This window comes from Tamandua tetradactyla, chromosome 9 (genome assembly GCF_023851605.1).
Source record: "Tamandua tetradactyla isolate mTamTet1 chromosome 9, mTamTet1.pri, whole genome shotgun sequence".
NCBI lineage: Eukaryota > Metazoa > Chordata > Mammalia > Pilosa > Myrmecophagidae > Tamandua > Tamandua tetradactyla.
In genome coordinates, this window is record NC_135335.1 from 6,243,688 (window position 1) to 6,263,139 (window position 19,452).

At 48.7% G+C, this 19,452-nt stretch overlaps 1 long non-coding RNA gene across 2 annotated transcripts; it reads left to right on the plus strand.

Moving 5' to 3' along the window:
* Positions 1-17,117: 17,117 nt before the first annotated feature.
* Positions 17,118-18,933, plus strand: LOC143646506 (uncharacterized). Of its 2 annotated transcripts, XR_013157492.1 has the most exons (3): positions 17,118-17,206; positions 17,862-18,069; positions 18,311-18,933. It is a non-coding gene; the product is annotated as an uncharacterized LOC143646506 (long non-coding RNA). The 2 variants fall into 2 exon arrangements; XR_013157493.1 differs by lacking the exon at positions 17,862-18,069 and having other exon boundaries at positions 17,126-17,206.
* Positions 18,934-19,452: the final 519 nt, after the last annotated feature.

A 19,452-nucleotide genomic window follows, 5' to 3' on the forward strand; every position in this document is an offset into this window, starting at 1 on the left:
AACACAGGGTTTCTAGCCCTTCAGCTGGAAGGGTACATGGCGAGCATGATGTCATCTGCTAGCTTTCTCTCCTGGCTTCCTGTTTCACGAAGCTCCCTGGGAGGAGTTTTCCTTCTTCATCTCCAAAGGTCACTGGTTGGTGGACTCTCTGCTTCTCATGGCTATATCATTTTTCTCTGTTCTCTCTGAATCTCTTGGTCAGTAAAACCAATCAAGACCCACCTGGAATGGGTGGAGACACGTCTCCACCTAATCAGGTTTAAGACCCACTCTTGATTAAGTCACATCCTCATGGAGATAAGCTAATTAAAGTTTCCAACATACAGTATTGAATAGGGATTAGAATTTGTGCTGCCTTTACAAAATGGGATTAGGATTAAAACATGGCATTTCTAGGATACATGCATCCTTTTAAACCGCTCATGAGCCAAGAATGTAAACAAACAAAAAAAGGCTTTAGAATAAATGCGTTCTAAACTCGATCATGGGGTTGTATGCACAACTAAGTGACGATACTATAATTGGGTACAGTTATCCACGGCCAGTGATTTTGTACTTCAGATGGTTTGTTTGGTGTGTGAATACATCTCAATAAAATGGCACTCAAAAACAAACAAAAAGACATTGGTATTCAAGATGCAAACCTTGACTCTGGCTCAGAAAGGGAGATTTCAGTAAATGCAGTAAAGTCAGAGCATGATGGGTGTTTTAGTTTGTTAATGCTGCCAGAAATGCAATATACCAGCAATGAGTTAGCTTTTATAAAGGAAATTTAGGTTACAAGTTTACAGTTCTAGGGCCATAAAAATGTCCAAACTAAGGCATCCAGAAGAAGATACCTTGACTCAAGAAAGGATGGTGGCGTCTGAAACACCTCTGTCATCTGGGAAGTCACGTGGTTGGTGTCTGCCGGCCTTGTAGCTTCTGGTTTCAGAGAGCTTCCCTTGGGGTGGTTTCTTTGTGCAATTCTAGACGTCTCTGTCTGTGTTGGCTCTGAGCTTTTTCCAAAACGGTTCCCTCTTAAAGGACATCAGGAAGTGACCCACCTTGAATGGGCAGATCTACGTCTCCATCAAAACCACCTAATCACAAGGTCCCACCCACACTTGTGTGGGTCACATATCCATAGAAACAATTTAATGAAAAAGATCCCACCCTACAATTAGTCAGTCCCCACCAGATTGGATTAGGATAAAGAACATGGATTTTCTGGGGCACATAACAGTTTCAAACCAGCACAATGGGTATGGAGGATACAGGGAGAGGCTCCGGGGGCTGCCCTGGGGGTTCCAGTTCCAACTCCTGGGACGTCTACTAGGAAGGGGCACCCCAGAGAGGGGAGAAACTCAGGTCTCAAAGTGCATCCAGACAAGATCCCAGGGGACCCAGCTCCGATCTGAACTCTGAAAAAAAAGAAGTTTGGAAGGGAAGAAAGTGGATCATTATTTTATTCTGCAGAATTATGACATTACCAGGACTGTAATTTTTAGACCCATCAGTAACGTAATAAGCAACCGGAGAATGTGCTAAGCCCCCACTTCCCCGGTAACCTGCCTGTCACAGCTCATAATGCCACCGGATTTTTCTTAGCCCTCTCATGTGGAAAGCTTCACTCCCAATTCAGGCCTCACATGTTATTTCCATCCAAGCGCAGTCCCAGGGGCTAGATACCTGTCCCACCTAATCATTTCCAGGGACACTGAAGAGGGTCCACCCATCAGAGGGTGACATCCCAGCCCCATGACAGCTAATGAAAAGGGCCTTTTCCGTTTCCCTCCCCAGGTGAGACATACTGACTCTGAAAAGTTATTCTGGGCCTAAGGTCCTCTCCCCAAGGCCTGGCCACTGGGGACAGAGGTGTGTGGCAGGGTCCCGAGCACTCTGGGCCCTTCCGAACCACGGGCATCTTCTTGAGTGCGGCTCCAGTGGGGGTGCACAATGGGGGCCCATCCCTCAGACCCCCGCTGGCCTCTCGCTGCTATAGGCCCACGTCACAGAAACCTGCGCCAGGTGTGAGCCTTGGTGGTGGGCACTGGGAAGCTTTGTTGGGGGCGGGTCATGGTTTCTATGGAGACAGCTGGAGGGCCACCCAGGCTTGATGTCACCCCCCTGAGCCACGGTGTCCTCCCCTGTAAACTGAGAGTGATGACCCCTGCTTAACTCTCAGTGCTGACACCGAGCGCAAGCGAGATGTGCGAACATGCTCTTAGGCTTGCAAGCAGCGCCCAGGGGTGAATTAGGATGATCAGGAACCCAGGTCAGGCAGCTGAGTGTGGCCGTGTCTCAGCACCCCTCGCGGTCATCCCTTTTTCCTCGTCTCCTCCTCAGAGTGATGGTCCTTGACTCCTGTCTCAATTGCCTGTGCTTCAGCCCATGACACGGCCTCCTCCATACCCTGCCTCCCCAGGGGAGAGTGCCCTGTGCAGGTCTCGTCCATGCAGTCGCTTTATTTTCCACGGCAGATGAACGATTCTGGTTTCATTTTCCCTTTTTTTTTTTTTTTTTAAGGTGCATGGTGCAGGAATCACACCTGGGTCTCCCGCATGGAAGACGAGCATTCTACACGGAACCACCCGTGCACCCCCTCGTTTTCCTTTTGAATTGCTTTGAAGATATCTGCAGTGGGCCGGACAGCAGTCCCCCCAGGATCTGTCCACGTCAAATATCCAGAACCTTCTTTGGGAAAAAAGGTCTTTGTGGATGTGATTAAGTATGGGAACTCAAGACGAGGCAGCCACCCTGGCTTATCCCCAAGGGCTCTTAATCCCAAGACAAGGATCCTTCCAAGAGGGAGGGAGATTTCAGTCAGAGAGAAGAGGAAGAAAACCAAGAGGGGATGGTGGTGTGAAGGTGGAGGCAGAGATTGGAGGGCTGCAGCCACAAGCCAAGGAAATCTGAGGGTTGCCAATGACCACCAGAAGCTGCCTCTCCCAGTGTTCCCAGAGGGAGCATGGTCCCACCAACACCTCCATCTGCTGTTTTAAGCCACCCACTCTGTGGTTCTTTGCTACAGCAGCCCTAGTCTTCACAACCCCACTGCACAGGGAAGGAAGCTGTGATCAGAGAGGTGAGGGCTTGCCCAGCCCACCAGAGAGGGGCACAGCTGCACCCCCTGACTTAGGGTTTCCAGCAGGGCGACCCTGCCCATCCCGATCGCTCCCTCTCTCCTGGCCTCCAGCCCTAGCTCAGCCCTGCTTCTGCTGTCCCAGAAAACAACCTTGTCTGCGACCTTGACCTTGCATGGGAAGGTCGTGTGGCCACCCCAGCCAAGGAATTTCTCCACCTGTTCATCCGTCATCTCCTCAGTTCTTCAGCTTGTAAAGGATGGCAGTAATGGTGCTGACTCCTTTGGTGGGTGTTTACTGGGCACCCACTTCGTGGCTATCACTCTCGTGGGAGCAAGGGACAGGAAACAGCACCAAGCCACTGCCCTCCAGTGGGGGGAGCAGGCACAGACAATGCAATGCCTACCTCTGAGCTGTCCAGTACCTTAGCCACTGGCCACATGTGGTCAGAGAGCAATTGAAGTGTGGCTGGGGCAACTGAAGGACTGAATTTTTCATTTCCATTTTAATTAAAAAAATTGAAGCAGGGTACAATATTTTTTCCATTAAACACAACTTTAACATTCGATGTTTCAGCATCTGAATTGAAATGCATTCTAGGTACATAATATAAACCCAGTTTCAAAGACTTAGAACAGAGAGAAGAACAGAAACTATCCCACTGATAATGTTTTGCATTGATTACATGTTGACATGATAATATTTGGCACAGATTCTTAAAGTTATTTTCACCTGTTTGTTTTTGATTTTTGCATGTGGCTACTAGAAAAAATGAATATTCTGTTTCTGCCGAACAGCAGCGGCTTCCCAGACTCAGACCTGGGGGCCAAAGCCGACCAGCCACCTGTTTCTGGAAATAAAGCTTCTTTGGAACGCAGCCATGTTCTTCTGTCTCTGGCTGCTTTCACAATGCAAGGGCAGAGTGAAGTCATTGAGACGGAGACAGTATGGCCTGGGAAAGCTGAAATATTTTCTATATCTGGCCCTTGACAAGGAAAGTTTGCTGGTCCCTGCTATAGAGATGCAGATGGTGACTCCTGTTCTAGAAAAATAAAGCAGGGCAAAAGGGGTCAAAGGATGAAGGGAGGAGGTAGTACTATTTTAGAAGTCAGGTGGGCTTCTAAGAAGGTGATATTTGTGCAGAGACCTGGAGGAAGGGAGGAGGGAGATTTGCCGCCAGCTGGGAAGGCCAGTGCAAAGGCCCTGAGGCAGGAAAGGCCTTGGACGCCCCCTGTGAATGAGACAGGACTTTTCTGCAGAATCTCTGCTATTGTGCGGACAGAGACCAAAGCAGGGTGGGGGTGGGTGGGAGGGGAGAGAAGCAGGGAAGCCCATCGAGGAGGTTGTAGATGATCGTGACTCCCAGTTGTGGCGGAGACACTGAGAAACACTGGATTTCGGGAACTCTGAGGGTAAAGGGGACAAGGAGATGCTGACGAGTGAGTGAGGACGGCTCTGAGGATGGTACCAAAGCACAAGCTCTGAACCCCAGGGGCTGCCACCCCTGAGGGGAGATGTGCTGGGTGCGTGGAAGGGGAGGGGCCCAGGGAGGAAAAGTCCTTGGGTGTCATGGGGGGGTGGGAGTGGGAGGGAGTCATGTGGAGCCCCCCCTGGAACTTGTCTGTTGAGGGGAAGCATGGGCAGGGTCTGGAGTTTTCGGGGCTGGGGGGCTAGGAGTGGAAACGTGGGACTCTGGGGTAACCGTTTCGAAGGCCATGAGCCCCGAGGAGTGACTGCGAAGTAACAGGTTCCAGGGCTGAGCCTCGGGGCCTTCCAAGTTCAGAGGTCAGAGGGCAGGAAGGAGGATGGGGGGAGTGGGGAGGCAGGGCCAGGTGTGCTGGCTGCAGCAGGCAGGGGCTGAAAATGGAGACTCGGTCACCATCCCTAGCGACGGGCCGGTCGCCGGTCACCTTGACGCCAGCTGCTTTGACATCTGCGGCGGCGCCAGCGTGCCAGGCTTTTACCGAGGGCCAGGCGCCTTAGCTGGACACACGAGACTCTACCAGTTTGAGACAGAAAACCGGCCAGCCTTTCGCTCCACCATCTCTTTAACCCCAGGCCAAGCCTTTCCCTGCGCCAGGATGAAAACCCGGCAGATGCCATGGCCCCTTCGTGAATGCAGGGAGGGTGACATCCTTGGGTCACTTCCAGTCCTCAGAACCCTCTCTATTCAGGGACTTGAAATGTCCAGCTTCGGTTTAATGATCAAAACCCTAAAGTTTATTCACAGTCACAGCTCCTCTCTCCTCCATTGCCAGGGAGAGCCAGGCTGGTCCCCATCTGTTTGTGCACCCCGCTACCCCCAGCTTGGCTGCCTCTGCCTCTGCAAGGCTGTGGCTGGGTAAGGGGCGGGGGGGGGGGGGGGACAGGAAAGGGCCGGCCGGGCTGGCACCCTGGGACCCAGCCCTGGGACCCTATAGGTTGGCAGATCCCAAACGTCGATTCTTTCCCATGTGAGTTCTCTGGGGCCACCTTGGATGTTTCTCGGGGTGGCACCTGCTCCCCAGGAACATGGACGTTTGCCTGGTCATCCAGGAGGCTCAGTCGCCCTAGCCCAGCCCCGTGTCCTCCTCCCCGCCGGCCAGGCAGCCCCAACCAGGGCCTCAGCTTAAATTCATCAGGCGTGGAGCAAACACCAGACTAACATTGTCCCCTCCCACCCCCGCTGCCTGCCACTCTTGCCCCCGGCTTCAGGGGACAGATGTCCATGTGGTTCCTTGAAGCCAGTCTCAGGGTGGAGCTGCACCTCCAGGCTCGGTCTCTGCTTCTCGCTAGACGGGCTCCTCTTCTATACTCTCAGGGTAAGTGGCGGGCGAATTAGCGAATGGACCAACCCATATGGGTCCCCCCAAAAGGCATGTTCAAGTCCTACACCCAGGGCCTGTGAACATGACCTTCTGTGAAAATAGGGTTCTTGCAGATGTGATGAAGTTAAGAGGTCATTTTGGATTAGGGGTCCTTATGAGAAGGGGAGAATTGGACACAGACAGAGACACGGGGAAGGCTACGTGAATCCGAGGCAGGACCTGGCATGCTGCATCTACAGGCCAGCGACCTCCCGACGCCAGAAGAGTCCAGGCAGGATTCTCCCCTACAGGTTTCGAAGGCAGTGCAGCCCTGTACCACCTTGATTTTGGGCTTTTGGCCTCCAGAACTGGGAGCTAATCCATCCCAGGTATTTTTACGGCAATCTTCGCAAAGTAAAACTCTATCTCAGTTGATGCAGAACTGAGGGGATACCAGGGACATGGGACTCGCAATGCTAAACTGGGAAATTCCTGGGCAAACCATGGTGAGTTGCGTCAGCCTAAGGCTGGCAGAACCAATTTCACCTCTACAAGCCCAGGACAAGGGGACGGGGGTGGGGGAGGCGGGGGGGGGGGGGGGCGTGTCCTAAACCTACCATTTAAAGGGTACAAATCAATCCAATGAGCTTTTGAGTGAGGGGTGGTTTAGCCTCTGGTGCCAACAAATACGTCTTCTTAACACCTGGAAGGCAGATTCCATTTAGAACTCAGCGCCTCAGACCCCTGTGCTGGAGCATGGGGCCAGGGGAAGACTCAGCCCCTGGGTCTGTATGTCCGTGCAGTCTCGGGAAGGCGCTGCACAGCTGGGGTGCAGGCTTTGTGTTGTCAGGGCAGGGAATGTGGGGTCCGAGTAGGGGGCAAGTTTTAGAAAGGGTGCTTGAGCTCGAAGGGATACATCCCCGTAGCTCCATGGTGATGGGGAGGTTGGGGGGTGGCAGTGCCAGGGTCCTCTGAAGCTCAGCACCCCAGGCAGGATGACACATACTGTTTTGCACTAGGCCTTCAATATTTCAGGCAAGACCAAACCCTGATTCTTCCAGCCCATCCCTGAGGAGCGTTGCTGATTCAGAACAGGGCTGTCACCTGTCCCAGACCATCTGGCTAGAAAGTGGCCAAGCAGGAATTCGAACCCAGGACTTTGCTCTGCCATGACTGCTGCCTTCCAGGCCGATTCTCTCCCTTGCACGGGCTGGCAACCCCTTTGCCGAGGTCCTCACCCCTGCAGGGACCTCTCAGTGGAAGCTCAGCTCACCCCCACTTCCAGCTCCAGCCCCTCAGTTTGTAAACATGAGCCCATCGCCCTCTTCTTAAAAGCAACATGAATAGACTTGTAGTAAGTAAAGCGATGGAGTCAGTCATCAAAAACCTCCGAACTAAGAAAATCTCAGGACCAGATGGCTTCACTGGTGAAATTTACCAAGCATTCCAGGAATGCTGAAACTCATGCAAAAAATTGAAGAGGAAGGAACACTTCTTAACTGTTTTTATGAGACCAGCGTCACCCCTAATACCAAAGTCAGCTAGAGATACTACAAGAAAAGAAAATATCAGACCAGTATCCCTGATGAATATATACGCAAAAGTCCTTAGCAAAATACTAGCAAATTCTATCCAGTAACACATTATATACCCTAGGATCGAGTGGGATTTATCCCAGGTATGCAAGGGGGGTTAACATCAGAAAATCAATCAGTGTCATGCACCATATGAATAGAAGGGGAAAAAATACACGATCATCTCTGTTGGTGCAGAAAAGGCATTTGACAAAATCCAGCGCCCCTTCATGATAAAAATACTCAGAACACTAGGAATAGAAGAAAACATCCTCAGCTTGATAAAAGGCATGCATGAAAAATCCACAGCTAATGCCATACTCAGCGGAAGAAGATTGAAGCTTTCCATCAGGAACATAACAGGGATACCCACTGTTACCACTGTCATTTAGTATTATAATGGAAGTTCTAGCCAAAGCAATAAGACAAGAAAAAGAACTAAAAGGTATCTTAATTGGAAAAGAAGTAAAACTTACCCTATTTTCAGATGATCCTATATAGAGAAAATCCTGAAAAACCCACAACAAATCTCCTAGAGCTAGCACATGAATTCAGCAAAGTGATAAGGTACATGATCAGCTCCCAAAAATCAGTAGTGTTCTTATATGCTAGTAATGAACCGTGTGATGAGGAAATAAAAAAAATGTTATTAATGAAGGCAACTAAAAAAATCAAACATATAGTATAAATTTAACCAAAGATGTGAAGAACTTGTACATGGAAAACTGCAAAACTACAAAAATTGCTAAAGGAAATCAAAGAAGAACCAAACAAATGGAAGAGTATTTCATGTTCAGGGATTGGAGCCTAAATATTGTTAAGATGCCAATTCTACCTAGAGCTATATACAGATTAAATGCAACCCCAATCAAAACTCCAACAAACTGCTTTGCAGAAATGGAAAAGCCTATCACCAAATGCCTGTGGAAGGGAAAGGGGACCTGAATCGCCAAAACCTTCTTATAAGAGAAAAACAAAGTTGGAGGACTCACATTGTCCAATGTTAAAACGTATTACAAAGTCACAGTAACTAAAACAGCATGATGCTGCCACAAAGACAGACACACACACCAGTGGAATCAAATTGAGAGTTCAGAAATTCACCCTCACATCTACCGGCCAATTGATTTTTGACAAGGTTGCCAAATCCACTCAAAGGGGAAAGAATGGTCTGCTACAAATGTTGCCGGGAGAACTGGATGTCCATATGCAAAAGAATGAAGGTGTACTCCTCCCTCACACCATATAGAAAAAATGAACTCAAAATAGATCAAAGACATAAATAAAAGAGCCAAAACAATAAAATTCTAGAAGAAAACAGGGAAACAACATTGCTAGGCAATGGCTTCTTATACTTTATGCCAAAAGCACAAGCAACAAAGGAAAAATTAGATAAATGGGACTTTGTCAAAATTAAAAATGCTTGTCAAAAGATCTCATTATGAAAGCAAAAAAACGGCCTACAGAATGGGAGAATATGTTTGGGAACCACATATCCCATAAGAGTTTAATACCCAGAGTATATAACGAACTCCTACAACTCGACACCAAAAAGACAAACAACCCAACTTAAAAATGGGCAAAAAAGACTTGAATAGACATTTCTCCAAAGCAGATACACAAATGGCCAATAAACACATGAAAAGACGCTCACCATCATTAGGCATTAGGGAAATGCAAATCAAAACCAAAAGGAAGGTGGGCCACGGTGGCTCTGCCTGCCATGCCAGAGGACCCAGGTTCGATTCCCGGTCCCTGCCCATGTTAAAAAAAAAAAAAAGAAAAACCAAAAGGAGATACCATCTCACACCTACTAGAATGGCTACTATTCAAAGAAAGAAAATAAGTATGAGAGAGGATGTGGAGAAATAGGAATATTCATTCATTGTTGGTGGGAATGTAAAATGGTGGAGTCACTGCGGAAAACAGCTTGGCAGAGTCTTAGAAACTTAAGTATAGAATTACCATATGACCCAGAAATCCCTCTTCTAGGTATATACCCTGAAGAACTGAAAGCAGGGCATTAGACAGATGTTTACACACCAGTGTTTATGGAGGTATTATTCACAATAGCCAGAAAATGGAAACAACTCAAGTGTCCGTTAAGAATTGAACGGATAGGGTGGGCCACGGTGGCTTAGCAGGTAAGAGTGCTTGCCTGCCATGCCTGAGGACCCAGGTTCAATTCCCGGTGCCTGCCCATGTTAAAAAAGTAAATTAATTAAATTAAAAAAGAATTGAATGGATAAATAAAATGTGGTTAATACATATAATGGAATATCATTCAGCTGTAAATTGAGCACATCATGTTGAGTGAAATAAGCCAGACATCAAAGGACAAATATTGTTTGAGCTCACTTACATGAAATAATTAGAATGTGCCAATTCAGAGTCAGAAACTAGAAAACAAGTTACCGGGGGCTGGGGTTGGGGGAGAGAATGGGAGAGAATGGGGGAGCTAATGTTTGATTTGTGCGGAGCCTCTGTTAGGGGTGATGGGAAAATGTTGGTAAAGGATGGTGGCGATGATATCACCACATCGAGAATATCATTAAAACCATGGAAAAAAAACAAAAAAACAAAAAAACCACGGAATCGTGTATATTTAGAAATGGCCAAAATGGGAAATGTGAGGTTGTAAATATATGATTAGAACAACAATTTTTTAAAACCATAGAACACGGGTGGGTAGAAAGCTTGCCTTCCCTGCAGGAGACTTGGGTTCGATTCCCTGCCCACGCACCTAAAACAAAACAAAAGCAAAAAACTGTAGGACAGTTCAACACATCAGTAAATCCTAATGCAAACAATGGATTATAGCTTACAGTGTAATTATAGGAATATTGGTTTGTTAATTGTAACAACAGCAGCACACTAATGCGAAGTGTTGACAATTAGGGAAAACTGGGGGGTTGGGGGTGAAACCCTTTACTTTCTACATGATTTTTCTGTGAACCTACACCATCTCTATTAAACAGTGACAACCACAAAACCCTCTCTTCCTCTTCATTCTTTTACCTCTACTCCAATAGCTTCTGAGCACCCCACATCTACACCCAAGTGCCGCCTCTGACCTCACCTCCAGCTCACTGCTCAGCCCTGCCCTAAGCCGGGGTCACCCAGTGCTGCCCCCGCAGTGACCTCCCACGGCCATCTCCAAAGACCACTCCTGCTGTATCTTGCTCACACATCCTGTGGCTTCTGCCACGCCAGACCTCCCTCCCTGCTCCCCTGGGCTGCCTTGGGCCTCCCCTTCTAGAGCCTCCTGCTCAGGCCCTGCCCTCCCGTGCACCCCCTTTTCTCCATCTCCACAGTGGGGTTCAGCCTCCCCCCACTAGGCTCTCCCCACTGCAGCGTGTCCTTCAGCCCAGACAGCATGAAAGCCCTAAGAACCCCATCTGACCGTGGCATGCCCTCCCTACAGACCCTCTACAGCTCCCCATTGCCTGCCCACCCCCACCCCAGGCGGGGCAACACTTAATCTGGGACCCCGGGTCTCTGGGTCCCTTGGCAGCCCCTCTGCTGGCATTAGGGTTGCCCCTCCCTGGGGATGTGTGGGAATACAAGCTCAGGCGCAAGAGAAACTGTCAGCAAATGACAGCTTTATTGCTAACACAGCTCCAAGGGGCCAAAAGAGCAGGGGACGAGACGCCATGTTGGTTTTTCTCCCCGGGAAGGCCCAAGCTGCTCGTGTTGGGTTGGTAGATGGCAGTTCCTAATCTGGGCTGCCAACTGTGCGGGATTTACACGGCCCGGGAGAGGGCCCCCTGCCACTGAGCCTTCCTGCCCTGGTAAGCGTCGGGCTCTTCTTGTTCCCATTTCCAGGTTCAAGGTACGGCCGGGACTTTTCATGAGACCTGACATCTCCCCAGGGTGCGGGATGGAAACAGGCCAAAACATCTGTGCAGGACAGCAAAGGAGGTCGGGTTCCCGGAGGCTGGGAGAGGGCGGCTGAGCGAGTGTCTGTGACTTGCTCTGGAGATGGGGCAGGGGGGTGAGGAGTCAAGCAAGAATGCATGCTGCAGAAACTCACGGGGACAGTTCCCTTCAGGCCAGGAGGTAGACAAGGTCACATGGAGGTGTGTGTGGGTTTGGACGGGCAGCGGGGGATGGCGCGGGGGCTCCCTGCAGGAGCCAGGACATGTGCAGGACATCCAGCTGCCCAGGTTCAGGGAGCAAGGAGCTGGTTGGGGGAAGGGAGGGGAGAGGACCTGAAGGCCCCAGGGGGCAGGGACCTGGACTGGGAGTATCTCCCAAAAGAGGCCTCTCCCCTAAAGAAATATTTAGAGCATTCCTGGAGCCCGGGTCCGAGCGGGTCCCACCCCCCCACCCCTCCTGCAGGGAACCTCTCCATCCCAGTGGGCTCCTAACAAAGCGGGCATCCCAGACAGTGGTGGCAAGGGAGAGAGAAGTCATCAGCAGATGCCGGAACAGGGAGGCTTTGCTCTGGGGTCTGGGGTCTGTTCTAGCCCCGTCAGACCCCCTCCCTCCATACCCCACTGGCAGCAGCCCCCTGGTTTGAGGTTGGAGAGAGTAGGGGCATTTCCAAGGGCAGGCCTTCAGGGACCCGCGGGACAAGCAGGGCCTGGTATCGAGCCTAAAGATGCAAACGGGGCAGCAAGGATGGGGAACACTGAGCAAAGCTGCCCACCAAGCCCCTGGGCTCGCATGCAGTGCTGGGGAGCCTAACTGATTGGGGGTGCCTGATAATGGGGGCGCATCTCCTGCCAGGGGAGGGAGCTTGGCTCTGGGTGCAGGGCCTCAGACAACCAACTTCGCAGCAGACTTTGCAACAGGACCTGGTTTGCTCCACACCAAGAAGAGACACACCCCAGGTCTCCCAGCTGTGCCAGAGGGTGCAAGGCAAGTTCTCTAGAGCCCCTTTTCTAGGCTCTCCAGGAGCAGCGTTGAGACCTGCTTTCTCATTAACCCCCCCTAACCACCCTTCAAGGAAGATCTCCTTTGGCTGAGGGAGACTCTGAGGCCGAGGGTGGGGGTGAGGGTGGGGAGTGGCTGGACCGAGGCCGCCCAGCGAGCACGCGGTGGAGCGCCACACCCGGTCCTTTCTCCTCCGCACGAGGCCGCGTGTCCTTCCTGGCAGGAAGAGGCTGGGACGTCGGGGTCTGGGGGGCTCCAGCATCTCCCAGCTCAGGGCGGCCCCAGTCCTCGCCCGCAGTAAGCCGCGCGGCCACCAGGGTGCAGCAGCGTCGGGCCCGGCGCTGCTGGGCGCCCCGGGGATCCCGCGCGCGTTCGGGAAGCATCTCCCACGTCCGCAAAACCCCAATCGGAGGCGACTAGGAAGATGCGCCTCCAGGGAGAGAGCAACCGCACACACCCGGGACTAGCAAGATAAGGATAAAAGGAAAGAACGTGGCGCCGGGATCAGTGGGCACGTTCGAATCCTTCCTGCACCTGCCCGCTGCGTGACCTTGGGCGCGCCCTTGAACACGTGCGGACCTGTTTTTTGATCGGCGCCAATGGGGAGAACAGGAGCTGCGGGGCTTGGCTGTGCCGGGGATTAAGGAAGATGACAAGGTAGCAGATACCTATTGTTCCGACCAGAGCGCGCAGAATTGTGCTCAAGCTGGGACAGCCGTGAGGAGGGGGCGCTGCTTTCTCCTGGCTGCCTGGAGGAGGGGGCCTGGCCGCGGGAGCTGGAATTTCATGGACATCTGGGTAAGTCCCTGCCTGGCACTGTGGTGTGGAAACGAGCGTGTCCCACCGGTGTGGACTGACCTTCGGTGCAAAGGCAAATGCAGACTTCTGACAGTGGACTTCAAGGCCTTTTCCTCCGACAGAGCTGCTGCTTTCCTGGAGCTGAGCTCTGCCTGGACCTGCCCTCGCCCTCATCCTCTGAGCTTCGCACTGCTGTTCCCTCTGTCTTCAACGCTTTGTCCTACTCCCCAAACCCAGCACAGCTCCCTCCTGAGATCACCTACCCGGTGAGGCTCACCCCCACCTCCCGCACACACACTCCCCTCTCTAGAGTCATCTTCTCTGCGCTGGCCGGTCTCCTCGCCCTGACACTTGCGTGTTTCCACGCATCCCCACTAGCCAGGCAGTCTCCCAGGGTGGGGACTCTCAGGGCGGGGACACTCTGGTTCTGCTCGGTCTGCCGCAGCCTCCCCAGGCAGAGCACGTCATTAGCCCTCAGCACACGCTCGGGGCATAACTCAGCTACCCGGCGGTGCCAGCCGTTGAGTGCTCCACACTGAGACTCATTTACGAGGCACATTTTGTTGTAAGGAAACTGAGACCCAGAGGAAGTACGGCCCTGGGCCCACGGCCACATCCTGAGTCAGCCGCGGAGCTGGGAGCTGGGGTTTGCAACATGCGCACTTCTCACCGCGGGCGTCCTCCCGCAGAACTCCCCAAGGAGCAAAGCTCCCGGCTGGTATCACACGTCCTGCCCGCCTCCCCTTAGATCCAGGTAAGGTGACTGAGGTCCTTGGGATGGGGAGGGGACGGTGCAGAAAGGATTCTCACCCACTCACCCCTTACCAGCCCCAATTAGCAGCTCCCACCCATGGGCTGGGGGAGGGTGGAGGAAGAATCCAGAGAATGTGCCAGTGGCCAGTGGCTTGGGACAGTTCTGTTAGTGAGGGGTGACAAAGAGGCTGAAGGTCGAAGAAGAAAGAACAGGGGGAGGAGCTGGGCTTAGGAAACAGTGCTTAAAGTATTCATTAGGTACCTGGAATTTATTTTATATTTTGCATATTAAGATTAAGAGATGCTCGTTGCAGAAAATTTGAAGCTCTAGGAAAGGATTCAGAAGAGAATGAAAGGACTCTAGAACCTCCCAGCTGAGATCTAACTGCTGTTAATACTTTTATGTACATCTTTCCAGTCTTTTTTTCTAGAAGCATACACAGATGATATTTTTAAAGTAAAATTGTCAGGGACTTCCGTTTCTGGCAAAATAACTAAATATCCAGAGAATCCCTCTTTGGTACAGAGCACATGAAAATACTGGAAAGAATATTAATTTTAAAAATATTTTTAATACATGAGTTTGGTGGGGAAGTGTGTGTACTAGTTTGAAACTGTCATGTACCCCAGAAAAGCCATGTCCTTTAATCTTCATTCAGTATTGCTGGGGAGGGGGGGGATCTTTTTTATTGTTTCCATGGAGATGTGGGTTTTTTGGTGGTAACTTTTCATTAGATGGTGTTCTAGTTTGCTAGCTGCCAGAATGCAATATACCAGAAACAGAATGGCTTTTAAAAGGGGGAATTTAATAAGTTACTAGTTTATAGTTCCAAGGCTGAGAAAATCTCAATTAAAACAAGTCTATAGAACTGTCCAATTTAAGGCATCCAGGGAAAGATACATTGGTTCAAGAAGGCCGATGAAGTTCAGGGTTTCTCTCTCTCGGCTGGAAGGGCACATGGTGAACACGGCATCATCTGCTAGCTTTCTCTCCTGGCTTCCTGTTTCATGAAGCTCCCCGGGAGGCGTTTTCCTTCTTCATCTCCAAAGGTCGCTGACTGGTGGACTCTGCTTCTCGTGGCTATCTCGTTCTGCTCTGCTCTCTCTGAATCTCTCATTCTCCAAATGTTTCCTCTTTTATAGGACTTCAGAAACTAATCAAGACCCACCCAAATGGGTGGAGGCATGTCACCTAATCCAGGTTAACAACCATTCTTGACTAAATCACATCATCCAGGGAGATGATCTAATTAGTTTCAAGCATATAATACTGAATAGGGATTAGAAGAAACGGCTGCCTTTACAAAATGGGATTAAGATTAAAACATGGCTTTTCTAGGGTACAGACATCATTTCAAACCAGCACAGATGGTTTCTATGGAGATGTGTCTCCACCCATTCAAGGTGGGGTTGCTTACTGGAGCCCTTGAAGAGGGATTCATTTTGGAAAAAGTTCAGAACCACCAGAGCCCAAACAGCCAGAGACCTTTGGAGATGCCTAAAGCAAACATCCCCAGGAAAGCCTGGAGAGAAAGCTAGCAACATGCCTTTCCAGCTGAGAGAGAAACCCCAACCTCATTGGCCTTCTTAAGCCAAAGTATCTTTCCCTGGATGCCTTAGTTTGGACGTTTTTATGGCCTTGCCTTAATTTGGACATTTTCATGGCCTTAGAACTGTAAACCTGCAACTTAATTTTAAAAACCTCTGTTTTTTTAAAACCAGTCCATTTCTAGTATATTGCATTCTGACAGCATTAACAAACTAAAACAGTGGGGAATGTCTTTAAAAGTCAAAAATAATAAAAAAGTCAAATGCCCTAGGATAACGCAGACACCAATGAGACAGTTGGGGATTTGAGCACCAATTATACCGGGGAACTGAACTCTGATGATATTAGGAGATTATAAAAAGTTTAGGTGTGAGTATGGATATCATGGCTATGTTTTTAAAAGAATCCTTAACTTTTATAGATATAATTGTGTATTCGTTTCTTAAATGCTGCCAGAATGCAATATACCAGAAATGGATCAGCTTTTGTAAAGGGAATTTAATAAGTTACAAGTTTACCAATGTGTCTGGAGCACCTCTGACAGCTGGGAAGTTACGCTTATCCCTTGCTGGTCCCTTGCTCCTGGGCTCCGTTGCCTTCAGCCTCTGTCCTATGGGGCTCCTCACTTTGCTTCTCCAGGGCTGGCTTTTATCTCTTGGCTTCCCTTGGCTCTCTCCAGGTCCTGGCTTGCTTAACATCTCATGGTGATGTCTACTGGGCGTTAAGCATCTCCAAACATCTGTGTCTCTGTTCTGTGAAGCAGCTGTTCTCCAAGTATCTCTGTTGTTTCTCCAAAATGTTCCCTCTTTTAAAGGATTCCAGTAAACTAATCAAGACCCACCTGGAATGGGTGGAGTCACATCTCCATCTAATCAAAAGGTCACACCCAAAATTGGGCATGTCCCATCTTTATGGAGATAATCTAAAGTTTCTGTCCTGCAATATTGAATCAGGATTTAAAAAAATGTTTTCACCCACAAGATTGGATCAAGATTAAAACATGGCTTTTCTGGGGTGCATGATAATTTCAAACTGGCATAATATGGAAGTATTTTCAGATGAAATAGTATAATTTCTGGAACTTGCCTCAAAACCATACTGGGGATTGGACGGGGTTAGAAATGAAACAAGATTTGGCTGGGAGAAGTTCCTTGGAGGAGGGAAGTGCCATTATACCATTCTTCGTATTTTGCATGCGTAGTGAATACTCCGTAAAAACAAAAGCAAGCCCCAGGCAGGGAGGTCTGCAGCTGGCCTTGCCCCTGGGGGCTTCCTCGCTCCCAGCAGCCTCAGGGCAGAGTTTTCCCTGCACAAATCCTGGGACGTGGGCAGGGTGGGCTGTCAGATCAGAAAATCCCCAAAAGATGAGAAGTCTCCCCCCCACCACCACCACGAGAAATATAAAACCTGAAGTGGGTAAACTAGGAAAATTTGGCCCCTGAGCAGGCGAGGGTGGAGTGGGCACTTCCCCTGTTGACTCTGGCTTTGGATAGAGCAGAAAAATTAAAAGTAAGAAAAAGTTCCCCCATGAGAAACCCTCAACACAAGTTGGCACTCACATGAACGTGGAGCCAGGAACCCAGTCAAGGGTGTAATATAAAGGGGTCCCCAGTTGGCAGAGCCCCATGGAGCCCAGCACAAGTGAAGACAACTGCAAACAAAGGCACTTTATTATATTTTTATTTATTTTATTTGTTGTTGTTGTTGTTTTTTTGCATGGGGAGGTACCAAGAATCGAACCCAGGTCTCCAGCATGGCAGGCAAGAACTCTAGCTGCTGAGCCACCGAGGCCCGCCCAGGAAGGTACTTTAAACAGAGCTCACAAAGAGATCCCCTTAATAAAGTTAAAAGAAATCAGAATTCATAGCAAAAACTCACAGAGCGCCTTAGGAAGTGAGCCACCATGTGCAAACACCAGCAGAAAAATAAAACTGCAGCTCAAACCCAGAAAAAGAATTGTAGCTACTGGAATTGTCAGTTGCAAAATATAAAATGAGTTTTTAAAAAATGTTTTAAGAAATAAAGGAGGGAATTGAAGGTATGACAAAGAAGCAAGAAACTCTCAACCTTAACATGCAGATGGAAAAAAGGACCAAATTTACAATTCCAGAAATAAAAATTCTAATTGAACTTGGAAACTGAATGGATAGGTTAAATTTGACTAAACCTCAGAAGTGCATTGGAGATGGATCTGGAGAAGTTACTCAGAGGGCAGCAGAGAGGGCCACAAGATGGAGTAGAAAAAGAGGAAATTAACTCATAAGTTGTTGGCAGGGATATCAAGTGGCTCAGCTATTGCGGGAAACAGTTTGGCTATTCCTTAAAAGGTTAAACATAGTGTTTCCATATGACCCAGTGATTTCACTCCCAACTTTATAATCAAGAGAATGAAAATATATTTCCTTGTAAAAATGTGTCCACGAATATTCACAGCAGAATTATTCATAATGATCCCCAGGTAGAAACAGCCCAAATGCCCGTGAAGAATGGATAAATGAAATGTGGTCTGTCCCCACGGTGGAGTATCATTCAGCGTAAAAGGAAGGAAAATCTGATACATGCCAGAACATGAATGAACCTTGAAAACATTATGCTAAGGGAAAGAAACCAGTCCCCAAAGGCCACATACATGAAATGTCTGGAGTAGACAAATCTAGAGGCAAAAGGTAGATTGGTAGATGCCTGGGACTGGGGAGGTGGGGGAAAGTGGACTGAATTTCTTTCAGAGGTGATGAGAATGTTCCAACCTTGACAGTATGTTGGCTGCACAAATCTATAAATATACCAGGACCCACTGGGTTGTACAAATCTATAAATATACCAGGACCCACTGGGTTGTACACTTCTAGTGGGTGGATTGCGTGGGATATGAGCTATACCTCCATAAAGCTGGTTTTCTTTTTACAGGATTTAAGAGATGTGGAAGATGAAGCAAGAAGATCTAACAGACGGACAGAATCAAACAAAATCAGTTTTACAGGAGGAAAGACTAGAGAAAAATGGAGGGCAGAGGCGATATTCAACATATTAGTGGTTGAACATTTTCTAGGAGTGGTGAAAGATACCAACCATCAGATGTGGAAAGCCCAATGAATCTAAAGCAGGATAAATAAAAAGAAACCCGCATCTGGCCCCATCCAACACACGTGTATCATTCAAGAAGAAAGGGATCTTAAACCAGTCGGAGGAAATGGCAAAATACCAATAAAGTAATGCCAGTAGGATGGACAATGGATGGTGGAAAAAGATCTTCAAAGTTCAAAAAAATACTCTTGACCTAGAATCTAAGTAAAATACTCTTGACCTAGCATCTAAATCCAGAAAATCTCTTTCAAGAATGAGGACCTACTGCCCTCCCCCGTCCCATGTGGGACATGACTCCCAGGGGTGTAAATTTCCCTGGCAATGTGAGTCAGAAATCCCAGGATGAACCAGGATCCAGAATCAAGGGATTGAGGCAGCCTTCTTGACCAAAAGGGGAAAGAGAGAAATGAGACAAAATAAAATTTCAGTGGCTGAGAGATTTCAAACAGAGTCAGGAGGTTATCCTGGAGGTTATTCTTATGCGTTATATAGATATCACCTTTTTAGTTTATGATGTATTGGAGTGGCTGGAGGGAAGTACCTGAAACTGTTGAGCTCTGTTCCAGTAGCCTAGATTCTTGAAGGCAATAGTGTAAATATATAACGTTTACAATGTGACCGTGTGATTGTGAAAACCTTGTGTCTGATGCTTCTTCTATCCAGGGTATGGACAGATGAGTAAAAAATATGGATAAAAATAAATAAATAATAGGAGAGACGAAAGGTCAAATAAATTGGGTAGATGGAAATACTAGTGGTCAATGAGGAGGAGGGATAAAGAATATGGGAGGTATGAATTTTTTCTTTTTTCTTTTTATTTCTTTTTCTGGAGTGATACAAATGCTCTAACAAATGATCGTGGTGATTGTTCTAGTTTGCTAGCTGATGGAATGCAACACACCAGAGACAGACTGGCTTTCAATAAAAGGGGATTTATTTAGTTGATGTATATTCTTCAGAGGAAA